The 16,655-nt window shown below is 38.8% G+C and overlaps 1 protein-coding gene across 1 annotated transcript in view; it reads left to right on the top strand.

The window, feature by feature from the left end:
* Nucleotides 1-16,655, top strand: part of tbc1d32 (TBC1 domain family, member 32) — an 86,210-nt gene that overhangs the window by 56,101 nt on the left and 13,454 nt on the right. The window contains exons 40-41 of the mRNA XM_089021775.1: nt 883-970; nt 4,850-5,042. The gene's annotated coding sequence lies outside the window, so the exon portion shown is untranslated. The remainder of the gene's footprint in view (nt 1-882; nt 971-4,849; nt 5,043-16,655) is intronic.

Raw genomic sequence — 16,655 nt, 5'->3', positions numbered from 1 at the left:
TACTGCTGCTGAGTTACTTCCGGGTAGAGTGAACGCTGGCGTGAATGGCTGCCGCTGCTCACCCTCACAAAAACAAAATATGTGACTGTAAAGTGTCCTTGAGAGATTTGAAAGGCGCCTATAAATGTAAATGTATTCTTCTTTTTCTTTTTCTTCTTCTTTTTCTTGTTGTTGTTGTTATTACTACTATTATTACTATTACTACGATTACTATGATTGCTATTGCTACTACTATTACTATTACTATTACTATCACTACTATTACTACTATTATTACTATTATTACTACTATTACTATTATTGCTATTATTACTATTACTATTACTATCACTATTACTACTATTACTACTATTGCTATTACTATTACTATTATTACTATTACCATTACTATTACTGTTACTCTTGCTACTATTACTACTATTATTACTATTATTACTACTATTACTATTATTGCTATTGTTATTGCTATTACTATTACTATTACTATCACTATTACTACTATTGCTATTACTATTATTACTATTATTACTATTACCATTACTATTACTGTTACTATTACTACTATTACTACTATTATTACTATTATTACTACTATTACTATTATTGCTATTGCTATTGTTATTGCTACTACTATTACTATTACTATTACTATTACTATTACTATTACTATTACTACTATTGCTATTACTATTACTATTATTACAAACTATTACTATTATTACAATTACTGTTACTATTACTGTTACTATTATTCCTATTATTCCTATTACTACTATTCCTATTATTACTATTATTACTATCGTGTCCCTGTCAAGAAGAAAGGAAACTGTCCATTTTGTTTTTCCATAAGGAGCTAAGATCAAACACTTGGTATTTTTTCAGGCGAGTAAACTGCTGGCCACGGAACAAAATCCACTTGGTCCAAGGTCGCTGGGGCGCGGGCGCTAGCTGTGACAGATGCTGTGCGGCGGTGAGTGTGTGCCAGCATCCACAAACCTACACTCACTTGATTGCCTCTTGACAAGCACATTGCAATGTGGGATTGTGCTGTGCAAATATTTATGATTTGTTAGCAAAAATGTGTTAGCAAGTTAGTTATAATATGCATTATTTTGGTTGTTTCTTTTTTAAGCATTGGTTTGTTTGTGTTAGCATGGCTGGCATAGCTGGGTGTGAGCTTCAGCATGTGTTAGCATAGCACAGTCCCCATATATTAGAATGATTCATGCGCGCGTTAATGTATGCACATGTAAGCATGTGAATACATGATCAATTGGCTTGTGTTAGCACGTGTGGTTGTTTGGGAGGTCAACTTCCAGCATGCATCAGCGAGGCAAGGCATTTCTCGTAAAAGCCCAAAGGTAAGCTTTAATGAGTGCAGGGACACGCACGGCACACACTCGTATTTCTAGGCTTCCTGTTCTGGAAAACGGGGGCGTTTGACCTTTATCAGATGGCAGCATTAACACGCTAATAGCTCGGCGCACATTCCAATTAACGGCGGCGAGGGAAGCTTGATCCCAGCAAAGTTTGTTGTTCACAAATGGATCATTTTGCGCGCTTGGAATCTTTGTAATTTGCTGTCTTAAAGGACAACCAACGTCACTTTTTTTGTTTCCTAACTGACATCAGAAAATTTTTTATAGCATCTAAATTACCCAAAACACACAGTATGATACTTTTATTCAAATGCAAAACACCAATAAAAATGACTATAAGTGTCCAAAATATGTAAAAAAAATTGAGCTGCGAATTGGGCATTTTCAGAAAGACCCGCCCCCATTTCATGACGTCACGCCAAGACGTCTTGCCTTGCTCGAGAATCAAAACAATGGCTTCAGATTCGGAGAATATGCTTTCTTGTTACACATCCAGTTATGAATATGCTTCAAATAGTTCTGAAGAGGAAAGCATACATGTTTGCAATCGATTAAACAATTTATTCCATACCATTTTGAGGTGACATTGGGGGGGGAAATGTAACACCCAAAAAGAGGCAGAAAATGGCATCCAAGCGCCTGTGATGAATTAATCAGCCCGTTTCCACAGGCTTATGAATTCATTCCATGGAGCTTGGTCGCCTTCTTCTGGCAAGTTTTTGGTGCAACACAAGGTTTTCAGACCAAACAAGTACAGCAAAATTCATTGACGTGATGGAAGGACTCCTCCAATGTGTCTTTTTTTTTTTTTCCGTCAGGGGCGTTCCTTAAGTGACGTCACGTACGGACTCGTCATCAACTCAAAAACAAGACTTCCTGAATATTCAGCGCGAGTCTTAAAACGTAAAATATCGCTATATGCGGTGGAATCTTTGTAAAATACGCTCCGTAGAAGTCATTTGAAGCCATTTTACAAATTATGGACACAAGTTGTCCGGAGATGTCGGTTGTCCTTTTAATTGCTTGTTTTATTTCCATACTTCTATTTATGACGCTGGGCACATACTTGTTGACTATTAAAATATTTTTTTTTTTTACTGCATGCATCCAATCAATGACTTGGAATACATAATTGGCGACCCTGAACACACAGCTAATGAATATTCAAAAAGAAAATGTGGACCACAAATGTACAATGGATGGTTATGCTTACATACACAAAATTGATGACAACAAACATCCAATCGATTACACCGAAATTTATTTGATCGGGCCTTAGTTCCTCTCACACATAATCATACAAGATGGACATTGACACATCTAACATATATCCTGTTACTGTCGTTCTGCTTTCTGTCATTTTCGTGGTGGCATCACCCTGGAGGCGTCTCCATGGTGACTGGCAGGCCACAGCCCAGACGGTCAGCATCCTCTTGATGCTATCAGCGAGGCCCTATCGCCTCATAATTGCCATTTAATGATCTCCGTGGCGAAAGCCGGCAGACGCCGGCGGACGCCGTCTCCGCGGCGACCGAGGTAGATCCTGTCGTCTCCTGTGAGGGCTCGGTGGACTTCTGCCACTAATTTGTGCTCCCTTCCAGCCTCTGTGACTCCATTGATTTTCACCGGAGGCTTATTGTAATTGAATATCACATGACTTTATGATGCCGATATAATTACGTCCTCAGGCACTCGATGTACCTTACGCTCGTTCTACTGATTCGTCTGCATTTATCACCCGTGACTGGGTTCTTGTGCTATGACGTCCATGTATCATCCACGAAACCCTCAAACAACATGATTATGACACGTCAGCCGGATAACGGCTACCTCACAACAATTTCAGTTCATCTCGCCCATTTTAACCCTTTCATTCACCCTGTAACCCGATTCAATGATAAGTTGACCACTGTTGTGACCACTGTGCCTGAAAATATCACGGAACAACAACCCAAGAAAACACAAAAATGCAGTTTCTAAATGCGCTTTAACACCAACAGCTCATTTCTATCTATTTAATATTTATAATAGTAAGCCATTAGGCTATCATGCATAAAAAAATGGATTTTTTTCAACAGCTTAAAAAAAGAAGTACAAATCAGTTGGGGTTTTACTTATTTATTTCTTTGTTTAGGTAGTTAATTTGTGAATTATTTATTTAGTTGCTTAGTTAGTTGTCAAACTAGTTAGCTAGCTTGTTTGCTGTCCAACTATTTAGATAGCTGGATAGCTATCTATACATTGCTAGCTAGCTAGATGTTAAGTTCTGTGGATCTCTTGTTTTGTTTTTTGACATGCTGTCAATGTTTTCTCTTCTCTGGTGTAGTTTTTATTTAATAATTTGTTTACATATATTTCATTTTTTGGGAGGCTATTTTAGAGAGGTTTGGAGATGCTCAGATTAACTAACTAACAAATTAAATAACTCACAGATTAACTAACTAAACAAAAGTAAAACCCAACTGATTTGTACTTTTTTAAAGATATTTAAAAAAGTTAGCCAGCTAGCTAGCTAACTAACTAAGCAACTAAATAAATAACTCACAACTCATCTAAACAAATCTATACATACCAAGTAAAACCGCAACTGATTTTTACCTTTTTTAAGCTGTTTAAAAAACAGCTTTTCTTTTAGCTATCTAGCTATTCAAATAGCTAGATAGCTAACTAGCTAGATAGCTAACGTTTTAAAATAGCTTTAAAAAGAAGTAAAAATCAGTTGGGTTTTACTTTTCCTTTATTTTTTTACTTAGTTAATCTGTGAGTTATTTAATTTCTTAGTTAGTTAGTTAGTTAGTTAGTTAGTTAGTTAGTTAGTTAATCTCCAAACCTCTGTAAAATAGCCTCCCAAAAAATTAAACACATTTAAACAAATTATTCAATAAAAACGATACCAGAAAAGAGAAAACATTTACAGCATGTCAAAAAACAAAAACAAAACAAGAGCTCCACAGAACTTAACATCACCCCCCCAAAAATAAACTAAAGTCTATATAACAAGAGGATAACGTTGAGATAACAACATAACCACTTGTGGATAACAGCGAAGCGGCAAGCCGATAGCATCGCGACAAAAATGGCATCGCATCCAGATAAGCCCGAAAATTCCGTTCCGTCAAACCGGCTTCCGCAAAGCAGCTGTGTGTCTCGTGTGCTTTAAGTATGTTAGTAGGCTGGCAGACGGTGTGCATGCTTTATTGCGTGTATGTGTGTGTATGTGCGCGCACAGAGTCCCCCCAGGCCTGGCGGTGCATAAAGAATTAATGAGTGTCAAGCAGGATTTTTTTTTTCCTTACTCAAGGGTGTCGTGTGATGTTCAACCATTGAGCAACGTCGCTCCAATGAGCCTGTGTAGATGCATGTCAATGTTGGCAAGGGAATTGAAATATGTTACTATATATATATATACATGTTAAAAAAAAACTATTATTATTAGATTTGGTGCTCATTTGCTTATGTGTTTCTTTCAGAATGGCTGGTAACCAGTTCAGCTGGGATTGTCTACATCCCCGCGGAATGATGGATGCTTTTTCGAAAGAAAACCATGAACAAAAAAAGTTAAACACGGCTCATAGAAAGAAACGATGAGGCACACCTAGTCAAGAGTGCCCGGAAAAGATGACATCAAGTTAACACGAATACGGATTGTAACAAGGCAGTTTGGTGAGTAGGCCATATTGGTTTATTTTGCTGCATTGAATGTTTATTTTAATGTATTATTATTATTATTATTATTATTATTATTATTATTATTATTATATGCTACTCAATTCTGTGTATTTATTTTATTAGTGACCTTCAGTGTATTAGCTAGCTATTAGTTATATAGCTATTTGGGTGGCTAGCTATCTAGCTAGCTATCTGTTGGCTATCTATTAGCTATCTCCTAGCTGACTAGCTAGCTTTCTCTCTATTTCCGGCATAATCGAACGCTGGCGCGTGAGGCTGCCGCCGCTCACCCACAGAAAAGCTGATTATGTGACTGTAAAGTGATCTTGAGACTTTTGAAAGGCAATTGAATGTTTATGAGATGGATATATGCTACTCAATTCTGTTTTTATTTTATTCGTGACCTTCAGTGTATTAGCTAAGTAGCGAATAGCTATATAGCTATTTTGGTGGCTAGCTATCTTGCTAGCTACATGTTGGCTATCTCCTAGTTGACTAGCTAGCTTTCTATCTATTTATTTCCGGATTGAGTGAACGCTGGCGGTGCGTGGCTGCCGCTGCTCTCCCGCAGAAAAATGTATCGGATCCAAACTGGATGGGTATGACATCAAATTAAGGCTTTTAAGATCAGCAATTGATGATTAAGGACCCTTAAATGAGATTTGACAGGGATGAAATCAAAATGCTAAATTTGTTAGCAATTTTGGATCCAGATCTAGAGCCGATCTGGATTCAACCTGGCATGATATTATTTGAGCTAATTTGATCGGATTGTATTAGCCTGTATCTAAATATCTCGCGAGCTATCGAGCTACCTAGCTAGCTACATATTTGCCAGCTAGCTATTAGCTATAGGGCCATCTATTAGCTATGTCCTTGAGAGTTTTGAGGGCCGCTTGTAGATGCAATGTATTATTATAATTAGCTAGCTAGCTTTCTATCTATTTGAGTTACTTCCGGGTTGAGTGAACGCTGGCGCGTGTGGCCGCCGCTGCTCAGCCATAGAAAAACTGATCCTGTGACTGTAAAGTGACCTTGAGAGTTTTGAAAGGCGCTTATAAATGAAATATATTATTATTATTATTTTATGTTCTTTGTCTCGTTATGTTACGACAAAGCTACATGCAGTTCCGTAGCGATTATGCTAACCCCTAAATTTTTGTTTGTCGCTGACCGCCGCGAACGTGAAACTTTGCCACTCATACTCGCCTCCCCCACCAAACTCTGATGTTGCGCTCCGGTCGGCTTTTTTGAGGGTGACTAAATGAGGTTTGCGTCGGCAACGGGGGCCCCTCCCCGCGGGGAGCCCGTCCGACTTTTATCTCCGGCAGCGAGTAGAAGAAAAGTGCTCGTCCTGGTGCTGTGAGACAAGAGAAATGGAGTTTATTTTAGTTGTGAACTCGTGCCTTTGCAACTGGATGTTTGTGTTCCACTAATATACCGGAGGCTCTGTCACGCTTTCGCTGGGGAATGTTACCTCTCAGACACTCTTCTTCGCCGTGTGATTTACACGTTGCCCGCGGCACAACCCCCCTCCGCCCACCCCCGACGCCGCCTCCTGTTGAGTTTGAGTGCTCGAATGCTACGCGAGCGTAGCATTTGATTCGAAACAATTACAAAGGCAGCTGCGTTGCTCGTCAGGAGCCTTCGTTCAAGATGTTTGTGGTGATTTAAAAGTACAAAGTACTGTATATGCAGCTTCAAAAGCCCATGTGGGCTCGCTGTTGCGTGTTGCGGCGCATCCACAGGTCAAGTAGCTCAATGTTTGGGTGTGAGTCACTCACTGTGGACTTGATTTATTTATCTATCGATTTATCGATCAATTTATTGATCTATCGATTTATCTCTATCTATCTCTCTATCTCTCTCTCTTGTTCTCTCTCCACCTCTCTATCTCTTTCTCTCTATCTCTCCATCTCTCTATCTCTATTGCTCTTTCTCTCTCTCTCTCTCTCTCAATCTCTCTATCTCTCTGTCTCTCTATCTCCCTCTCTCTATCTCCCTCTCTCAATCATTCTGTCTCTCTTTATCTCTCTCTCCATCTCTTTATCTCTCTCTATCTCTCGCTCTTAATCTCTCTCTATCTCTCTCTATCTCTCTCCCTCTATCTCTCTCTCTATCTTGCTATCTCGCTCTATCTCTCTATCTCTCTCGTTCTCTCTATCTATCTCTCTCTCTTGTTCTCTCTCCACCTCTCCATCTCTCTCTTTCTCTCTATCTCTCCATCTCTCTATCGCTCTATCTCTCTCCCTCTATCTCTCTCCCTCTATCTCTCTCAATCTCTCTATCTCTCTGTCTCTCTATCTCCCTCTCTATCTCCCTCTCTCAATCATTCTGTCTCTCTTTATCTCTCTCTCCATCTCTTTACCTCTCTCTCTCGCTCTTAATCTCTCTCTATCTCTCTCTATCTCTCTCCCTCTATCTCTTTCTCAATATTTCTATCTTGCTATCTCGCTCTATCTATCTCTCTATCTCTCTCTTTCTCTCTCTCTCTCTCTCTCTCTCTCTCTCTCTCTCTCTCTCTCTCTCTCTCTCTCTCTTGTTCTCTCTCTACCTCTCCATCTCTCTCTTTCTCTCTATCTCTCCATCTCTCTCTCTATCGCTCTCTCTCTCTCTTCCTCTCTCTCTCTCAATCTCTCTGTCTCTCTATCTCACTCTCTCTATCTCCCTCTCTCAATCATTCTGTCTCTCTTTATCTCTCTCCCCATCTCTATCTCTCGCTTTTGATCTCTCTCTATCTCTCTCTCTCTCTCTCTCTCTCTCTCTCTCTCTCTCTCAATCTCTCTATCTTGCTATCTCGCTCTATGTCTCTCTATCTCCCTCTCTCTATCTTTGTCTATCTCTCTGTCTCTCTATCGCTCTCTCTCCATCTCTTTATCTCTCTCTATCTCTTTCTCTATCTCTCTATCTTTCTCTATTTCTCTCTCTATCTCTATCTCTCTATCTCTCTCTCCCTCTCTCTATCTCTCTCTCTTTCTCTATCTCTCTCTCTTTCTCTCTCTCTCTCTCTCTCTCTCTCCCTCTCTTTTCTCTATCGCGTATATATCTTTCTCTCTCTCTCTGTTTCAGCTACAATCGGATCAGAGTCCGTTCTAAGGGGAGAAAAAAAAGTGGCAATATGTTTCTGTTGTTTTCCCTTGTGTATGTGAGCATCTCCATTTTTTTCTGAACCAAGGTGCGTTAAATATAGTCTGGCGGGAGAGCACGTTGCTAACAGTAGGAGCTCGCTCGCTCGCTCGCTCGGGGAGGAAGTGAACATGAATGATGCAACACTGCGCTATTCTTTTGTTCTCCACTTTTTAGAACCGCATGCCAGACGCTTTGCGTTCTTCTCGCGGGCACTGGAAATAATACCCTACTTGAACCATTGACCTAAATTTAACCCTGGATCAATCATAAACTTGAACTTAACCATAATGTAACCAGCACACGGACGATAAGGCACTCTAAAAAAAAAAACAAAAAAAACATTTGTTTTAAAGGACAACCGAAGCCTCCGATCAAATTGTGTCCATAATTTGTAAAATCACTTCCAATGACTTCTACTGAGCGTATTTTACAAAGATTCCACCGCATATGGCTAAATTTTAACTTGTAAGACTCACATCGAATATTATTCATATTATTATATGGCGTGACGTCACGAACAAGGGGGCGGAAACTTCGGAAACTCGGAATTAACTCATTTTTATTGGTGTTTTGTATTTAACTAAAAATATCCTCCTGTGTGTTTTGGGTATTTTAGATACTCTAAAACGTTTTTCTGCCGTCAGTTAGGAAGCAAAAAAAATGGTGTCGATTGTCCTTTAAGTGACTTTAAACCCGTGTTTTTCAAGCCTGTCGACTTCAGTGGTGTTTCACTTTGTTGTTTGACTCAATTTGTCTCCCATGGCCAACCACCACTTCCCCCCGAACACACCTTGAAACTAAAAATAGAACTATGCCACATTAAGTTAACATTGCCCACCTCCCTCATAATCGCCACCATCGCTGTCTATCCCTCCCCGAAAAAAAGAAAAAAAATCGGGGGGAGAGTCTGAAAAGGACCATAAATATGACGGATGCGTCCGGCGGCTGTTTTACGACCCGCGGCGGCACTTCATTAAAGTGTGAATGAAATTGATAGGCGGCCATAATTGACCTCTAGAAAGCTCCATGCTCCTTTTCCACACTGACTATTAGAGGAACTTTTTTTTCGATCTGGATGACAGCTACACTGATGGATTCATTTTTTAAAGCACCGGAGCGATGGATGAAGAATATTAAACAATCAACAACATTTCAGTCTAGTCCAAAGCAAAACAGATTCTAAACAGTAGATCAGAACATAATCGGTCCCAATTTGTTGAGCGTAGCTAATTTACAAGAACTAATCTTAGTGCCGCACTGATGAACAGAGAGGAGCATCTTTCAAGTATGTCCGTCTGTTTTAAACAACGCACTTTGTGGGTAAAGTCGTAACATTGAAAAAGAAGAAAAAATACACCATGTGTATTGATGACAAAACAGCTAGCTTACAAAGCTTGAAGCTAATTGGCATTTACGTGCAGTCTGGGAGCCAGCCATTTTGATTTCAAGCCGCCATTTTGAATGAAGACCGGAGCTCGTAGTTTATTGCGTTATTTATATTTGTCACATTTGATTATTGTCCAAAACTGCAATTAACTTGATGAAATGATGCTATAACGATTCATTTTTCTTTGTGACTTGCGCTTCACAAATACATCATATTAAAAAATAAATACATCTACAATTAATATTAACTTAATGTAAACTTTTGAAAAAAACTAGCTCTTAAACCAAAATAAAATAAAATAAAATATAATTGAATACTCGTATGAAAAAATTCCCCGATAATACATTTACTTTTTAAGCGCCTTTCAAAAGTCTCAAGGACACTTTACAGTCACGGGATTAGAACTTTTTTTTTTTGGTGCGGGTGAGCAGCGGCAGCCATTCGCGCCAGCGTTCACTCTACCCGGAAATAGATAGAAATCTAGCTAGCCAGCTAGGAGATCGCTAATAGATAGCCAACAGATAGCTAGCTAACCACCTAAATAGCTATATAGCTACATCGCTAGTTAGCTAGTTAGCTCATACACTGAAGGTCAATAATAAAATAAATACACAGAATTGAGTAGCATATTTCCATGTCATCAACATTCCAGTTATGAATGTTGAAAGTTAGTTATGAATGTTATGAATGTTGAAAATTAGGAAAGGAAAGAAAGAAGTGGAAAAAGAAAATACAGGAGCTGCTGGAAAGGCAATGTAGCAGTATTTTTTTTTAATTATTTTATTTTTAATAATGTTGGTCATGTAGCAGGCAAGCATTTCGTTTTACATGTTTTATTTTATTTATATTTTGGTGTCCCCCCCCCCCCCCCCATGATTATTTGACTTGCTTCCACACTACCGCTGTTGCTGTTGCCATCCTGGTGAATAAAACATGAGGCGTGTCGCATTCATGCCGGGTGACAGGTCGCCACCATTGATGTGAGCTCAGTCTGACATTTGCTAAGCAGCCGCTCGCTGTCCCGCCGCCGCCGGCAAGGCTGCAAATTGTTTGTTGTCTTCATTTATTCGTCATCTTGCCTTCTCGTCGTCGTCGTCGTCACCGCCTCGCCAACATTGTTAGGGAAACTAAAGTCATCTTTTCATCCAGGGCGGCGGCGGCGGCGCTCTAGTGGTGTCGTAACTCAAAGAACACCAGCTAGTTCCTCACAAACTTCCAGTCATTCATTTAAATTGTATTTTTCATTTTTTATTCATTTATTTTGGGGGTGTGAGCTCCATTTTACCCCCTTTTGCCATAAAAATACAAGTCATAACTTTTTACCTCTATGATTCCAATTCATATGAATCTATAGCACAAGACTTTGGTCAGGAAAAGCCTCCTAGAACATCCAAACTTCATCAGGGGTTAAACGAGGACACGTTAAATAGTGGCAGACGGTCATTTTTGCTTTTGATTTTCATCTTCAATTATCTACACTGTAAAACCCAACAAGTTGAAAGTACTCAAATTTTTTATGGCAACTGATTACGTCAAAATTTTTGAGTACAGTTTACTCAAAAGTTTTGAGTAACCTGTAACCTGTTACTCAAAACCTGTTACAGGTTACTCAAAACTTTTGAGTAAACTGTACTCAAAAATTTTGACGTAATCAGTTGCCATAAAAAAATTGAGTACTTTCAACTTGTTGGGTTTTACAGTGTATTTATTTATTCAATTTAACAAAATGATGTGCAATGAACTGCACAAGACAATCACTCGTTAGCCTCTTTAAATGAAAACAACAAAAAAAATAAAGATTTGCTAGTTGTCAAAACTTAAGACAAACAAGGTCATTAGACGTCGGGCAAAGTGCTGATGGCGTTAGTATCGGGAAAACCGACTCAAGTGCATCCGGTTTTTAATGGCTGGATATTTTTGCTTATTGACAAAAGCGTAAACTGCGAAGGAGTCGGCAGCAGTGAAATTGAGCAGTCGCGGATCGATGCAGTGATGCACGGCGATGTATTATATTTGTCTGCAATTTAGTGTAACATCAAACAATATAAAAAAAAAATCTATTGCTTTAATGACCTATGCTCATATTTTTAGGCATTTTATTGTAATATAGTGAAATATTAAAATAGGAAGTCTGTGTTTTGAAAAAAGTGATCATGTATAAAAATCTAATAATAATATAATAATGATAATAATGATAAAGTGCAGGTCCAAAATAAATGAAGAAATAAGAGAATAAAATATATTTTGATTGAGGAAAAAAGCAGTTTAAAAATACATTCTGCTTTTATGATAAATGTTAACTCATTCAGTGCCAGACATGTGCAAAAATGTGTCCACTCCGGTGCCAGGGTTTTTGTCATTGTCACTCAAATTGCAAGACCCACAGAAAATTGAGTTTTAGGACTACATAAACATTCAATTCAGCGTAAAAAAAAAAACTTAGACTTCTTTCATCAGAAAAAAGAGTTACTTCCTAAGTTATATGGGTCTGAAGTTATCTGAGCTTGAAATGGGGGCGGATGTACAAAATGAAACATACATATTGATTTATATAGCGCTTTAACAACAGTTGAAGCTGTAACAAAGCGCTAACATGGACAAAAGGCAAATGCTGCCCCTTCATGGGAGGGGAAAAAAAAAAACATTGCCAGAGGTCTGACCAGCGCTTTATCAGCACCCCCGCAATAAAAACCAAAACCCGAACGAATTCGGGAATGGCACTCCACGTCAGCCAAAGAATAACGACACTGTTGGCTCAAAACAAGCTAACCTTTCTGTTGACAAAAGTAAAACATGTTGTTGTGAAGACAGAAAAGCCATATTGACATTTGCAAAGCAACAGGTAATGCTTTGGTCTCGTTTCCTCAACGCCATTGATGGCAATATATCGAGATATTTTCTTCCCCCTTGTCACATTATCTTTTTTTTTTTTCTTGCTATGTAGATGTAGCATTTTTGACACACTATTTTGACTCCCTGCGCATTCAAATCTCGGCGATTGGTCTTTTGTTTTGAAAGCCGGCTAGACTGTATGAATCATCGCACGTGCTGGCGCGCAGGAGGATGAAATAAAAAAAAATAAGATGCCAGTCGTAATTAGACTTTTCCTTTGCCTCAGCTGTCATCTTTTTCCCCGCGCTAGCCTCTAAAGGCATCAAACAAACAAACGAGTGGGTGCAAGATGCATTGTGGGTCCTCCTCAAGGGCGCCCTTCATGTCAGTACCGTCGCGCTCCTTGTCAAGCGCGTACGTGAAACAACATTACGACAAAGACTGTCTTTGATACTTGCGAAAAATATGTTATTCGGAACAGATCTTGAGCGAAAAGTGTGAGACGTTGAAGGCAAATAATAAATCGCCATGAATGTTTGCTTCTTATGTTAGGTAGCAGCAGATCAGACAGGGAAAACTGTGAGAGGATATGAGAGAGGACATTCTAAAGTTAAAGTCAGCTTTGTTGTCAAATATGCTTATACGCATGACATACAGCATAGATGAAATTAATGTCCTCTCTGACCCAGCGTGCAAGGCACTTATAATATGGCTAAAAAAACAGACAATACATGTCATTTCTTAATGTAAAGTGAGGTAGTGTCGTATGTAAAGTGACGTAGTGTAGTAATGCAAAAACAAACAAGAAAAAAAGGTGGTTTGCAGAAAAAAAAATAGAGTTCGGCATGATAGTACAGCGTGTAGTGTGTACTCAGAGTTCAGTGAGTGTGGCAGTGGGAAAGGACAGGGGGGCAGGGCTGGGAGGGAGTTGAGTCTCCTGACTGCCTGGTGGCACAAACTGTCCTTTAGCCTGTTGGTCTTGGCTCGGACACTCCGTAGTCTCCTACCCGATGGCCGTAGGCTGAAGAGGCTAGCGAGTGGACAGACCTGAGGAACTTAAAGGGTCCTAAAAGAAGTCGCGTCGATGGCCCACACATGCCATTATAACTCACATTAACCATTTATGACTTTAATTAGCGTAAAGTGCAACACTTTATTAACCGTCCGGTGTGTGTGAGAGGAGAGACATTAAATCACAAAAAGCATGTTTAGCTGAGAAAGGTTTTTATAACCTCTCACACTCTCATCCGCACGCCACACACGCAAGTGCAGATCGAGTGCTATCAAATAAAATAAAGAATAATAAAGAAGTGCGCGCGTCGTTTTGCTTTTAATATTCCGCGCACGTCACTTCAATCCCTAAAACTGCTGAGGCCGATGTTTTTTGCCGTAAACGACTTGGCGAGTCGTGCCAGTCTCATGGCCGCCACGTCAACAAGCGTCACGTCATTTTATTTAGTCTGGAAATTTCGGACGACGTCGAGAGAGCAAGTCATGTGATAATATCATGCTAGCAGTGAAGCATGCTTGATTGTGATGTGTCTATAACCTCAAAAGACCCTTATAACATTTTGATGCAACTTCTAGTGGAAGTATTTTGGCAAATGAAGCAAGAGGTTAATGCTAATGCTAATGGCTTATTCGTAAGCCATGCATATTTGCAATACAATACATATTGATTTATATAGTGCTTTAACGACAGCTGAACCTGCAACAAAGTGCTTAACATGGACAGGTATTATAACGATGTACAGTGACCGGAACAGATTAATGGCATTTCCATTTGTTTCAATGAGGAAAGATGATTTGAGACCACTACATTTCAATTAGCGGAGCCGCCATGCTAATTTATATTAACTTGATATCTGTGTTGTCAATTGGTATTCATTCACTGCCAGACAATGTGCCAAAATATGTCCACTCCATTGCCAGGGTTTTTGTCATTTTCATTCAAATACCATAGCACATTTATTATACATAAAATAAGGTATATTTTGTGTCATTTTAAGGCTTAGAAAATTAGAAAGTAGAAAATTATATTTTATGGGGACCTGGGAACGGATTATTGTCATTTTAATGGTTTCCTATGGGAAATTAATTTTTGGGATACACACTTTTCGCCTTACACACTCTGTCTGGGAACCAACTCAGTTTGTAGGCCAGGTATCACTGTACATAAACATTCAATAGAGCGTTAAAAACTTTCATCGGAAAAAAAAAACTGTTTAACCAATCTTAACAAAACCCGAACAAATTCAATAATGGTGCTTCATGTTATGCTTTTCAATTCCCGAATAAATTCCGGAATAGCAGTAAATGAATTAAATTGGCAAACTTTGGGGAACTTCTGTTGATGCATATTGAAGTATGCACTGTTTACTTGATTCGTGTCGTTTTTTTCCCCATAAACGGCAAACTCAAAACATATTTCGTAGCAATAAAATAGGATTTGACTCGGGAAGGGGGGAAGGCGACATCTCCATTTTTCCCGACTCAAATATCATTGGCGTGTGCGCTCCCTCCGTGTCGAGCATCTTTTATTCCTGTTGATTTGCGCCCTGCAGGCCACGATAATATTTATTTCTTCAGCCCGGCAGGAAGTGATGAACGTCATTCGTTTGTGCACCTCCCCTCAAGTTATTTACTTTTAACCCCGCTGTGAAATTCTCTACTGTTTTTCCGATAATTACTTTTCATCTTCCCCGCCAGTGGAGGCCGTGTCATTATTATTATTATTTTTTTTCTTATTATGATGTTGCTCCTCTTGTGCTTATTGCATTAAAAATGTCACGCGCGGGGTGGGCGATGTGATGAAGACATGATGAGTGCGGTCATCCGTCGCAATACGCAACGCTGCAATTACGGTTTAGTTTTATTGAGAAAAATGATTTGGTTTCAGGCCAGACGTGATGGAATGATCACGACGAATAATAAATTAACGGGCAAGTGGAGATACAAAATGGAGGCTGCTGTAATGAGCAGCGATTGGGGAAAAATGGATGTATGTGAAAACATGCCGTCTTTGTTTCTGAACTACAAAATCACGATCAAAAAATGTATATTTGAACACCAAAATGTTCAACCTAACCATATAATCCCTTTGCATGTAAAGCACAGGTGTCAAAGTCAAGGCCCGCGGGCCAAATCCGGCCCGCCACATCATTTTTTTCGGCCCGCGAAAGCAAATCAAACTTGTTAAATTCCATGATGATTGCTAAAATCTGAGCCAAAATTTCATATTTTTGGATGTCAACCACAATAAAAGTCATTATTCTTGACTTCAGATTTGAAAATTCATATTCATTAATTTGTTGTGTGCTCTACATGTAATATTTGAAGGGATTTAAACATTCTAATGGGTTCCCCAAATTCATAATGGCCCTCGAGAGGAAACCATAACTACAATGTGGCCCACGGCAAAAAATGACTTTGACACCCCTGATGTAAAGCTTGTTAGCTTTATGCTAAAATATAATGTGAAACGCTATTAGCTGGCTAACAGAAAGTAGCATAGCTGTTCTAAATCAACAATAACAAAAGAGCATACAACTATGCTGTGTTCTATGGGCGATATGATATTAATTGGGCACCTTCTCTGCTCCTTTTGCTCTTAACTCATTCAGATGATGCGCTAAAATGTGTGCGACTCATGCGTGAGGGTTTTTGTCATTTTCACTCAAATTGCAAGAACCACACATTATTTAGTTTTAGGACTACAGGAACATTCAACGTAGTGTAATAAACCTTACACTCTCTTCTTTCATCAGAAAAAAATAGTTAATTCCTAAATTGTAAGGGTCTGGAGTTATCTGACATTGAAATGGGGGCGACTGTACAAAATACACTACATACATATTGATTTATATAATAAAAATAATAATGATGATAATAATAATAAATAAAATAATAATACAAATTAAATAATTAAATATTAAATAAATTATTACATAAATTAAATATTAAATAATAACAATTGTTTGCTATGGTGATGGACAGGCTCATGAGAGCACTTGCTGACAGCTTCCTACTCAGGCGCCATCTTGGGAAAAAAATAATATAATAAAATAATAATAATAAAATATTCGACCTCAGTCAGTCAGTCAACTCGGCAAACACCCTCTTCCTGCTTTTTTTTTTGGAGAGGGGGTCTCATCATTGCCACCAAAAATAAAACCTCAAATCACAGATCTAAAATGTACCAAAATTAGACAAAAAAGCAACAATATTGTTTATTTTTTTTTTTTTTCCTCTGGCTAGTA

Source organism: Hippocampus bargibanti, linkage group LG19, assembly GCF_051943395.1.
Source record: "Hippocampus bargibanti isolate YZ-2025 linkage group LG19, ASM5194339v1, whole genome shotgun sequence".
Taxonomy (NCBI): Eukaryota; Metazoa; Chordata; class Actinopteri; order Syngnathiformes; family Syngnathidae; genus Hippocampus; species Hippocampus bargibanti.
The sequence above is the reverse complement of the archived record's forward strand: the minus strand, read 5'-3'. Positions and strand labels throughout refer to the sequence as shown.